The sequence below is a fragment of the Gigantopelta aegis genome, chromosome 10 (genome assembly GCF_016097555.1).
Source record: "Gigantopelta aegis isolate Gae_Host chromosome 10, Gae_host_genome, whole genome shotgun sequence".
Taxonomy (NCBI): domain Eukaryota; kingdom Metazoa; phylum Mollusca; class Gastropoda; order Neomphalida; family Peltospiridae; genus Gigantopelta; species Gigantopelta aegis.
In genome coordinates this window covers 32528152-32529423 of record NC_054708.1, presented here as the reverse complement: position 1 = coordinate 32529423, position 1272 = coordinate 32528152, and the positions used below count along the sequence as shown (strand labels likewise).

The 1272-nt window shown below is 34.8% G+C and overlaps 1 protein-coding gene across 1 annotated transcript in view; it reads left to right on the top strand.

The window, feature by feature from the left end:
• The first annotated feature begins 458 nt into the window (after window positions 1–458).
• Window positions 459–1272, top strand: part of LOC121384550 (galactosylceramide sulfotransferase-like) — a 17020-nt gene continuing 16206 nt past the window's right edge. The window contains exon 1 of the mRNA XM_041514989.1: window positions 459–620. The gene's annotated coding sequence lies outside the window, so the exon portion shown is untranslated. The remainder of the gene's footprint in view (window positions 621–1272) is intronic.

Sequence of the window (1272 nt, the reverse complement as noted above, 5' to 3'; positions counted from 1 at the left end):
TTCTAACCTTTATACATGGGCAGCATCATTAACATTACTTAAAGCACATCAACACTACTAACCACTCAATGCCATATTATATCGACGACGTGTTTCTTCCTTCGTCTGTCATGGAGAGAATAAAAAATGAAACCACTGAACATTCAGTGACGTAACCAGACCTTACGTTGAAAACAAAATCTTAATTGTGTACAATTTTGGAGACGTGCCTAAAGCAACATGGGTGGTGAGTGATTGATATATAATATGTAGTATGCGTTTTTATTTAGTTTTATAACGGTATAATTTAGCTGTTCCCTCGATGATTTTAATGTACGTAACATTTAGTCCCCGGGGCGTGTGGTGCAAAATGCTTTTGTTTCCACCACAATGACATATTGTGTGTGTGTGTGTAGAAATCAAAGGCGCTCCCAAGACATGTGAAAACATTTACGGATTTCTGCTCGTATTGGCAGTCGCTCGCACGTGGACAACATCTGTTTGTCTCAGTACGATCTGCAGTGGATGAGCGTATATTTGTAAATGTTCAAACACCAGCCACTGATCTATCAACAATCCTAACACCTCGCTGACAAAATTCGGCAGTCAATAGTTGTTCATCACGTCAGACTGGTGCGGTGGTATGTATGAACGTTTATACTCACGGGCGTATGCTAGTGTGTGTGTGTGTGTGTATATATATATATATATATATATATATATATACATATATATACATATATATATATATATATATATATATATATATATATATATACATAGATACATACATACATACACACACACATGGATACGCACACATGCATGCACAAACACACGTATGTACAAACGTACGTACATTCACACATTTACATGCATACATACATACATAATACATATATACATACATACATACATACATACACATACATACATACAATGTCATGTGTACGTACGTACATACATACATACAATTTTGCATTCATCTATGTCGCCGAATGGGAAGAGGCTGTTGTAAAGAAATCGAGTAAATCACTTTTTTATACCTCAGATATTTCGACGATATACACCATATATATCATTTGGACACATTCTAAACAAGAATTTTGGAACGTTTTTAGCTATTAAATCAACATGATGACAATATCAATCTTAAGGCCAGAATATCAGATAAATCAGTTGACGTTTTGGATGTAACAATTTATAAAGGTGCACAGTTTAAAACATCAGTTTACCTAGACTACAAAGTGTTGTTTTAAAACCCACAGACACACACACTGCAAATATTTTCAC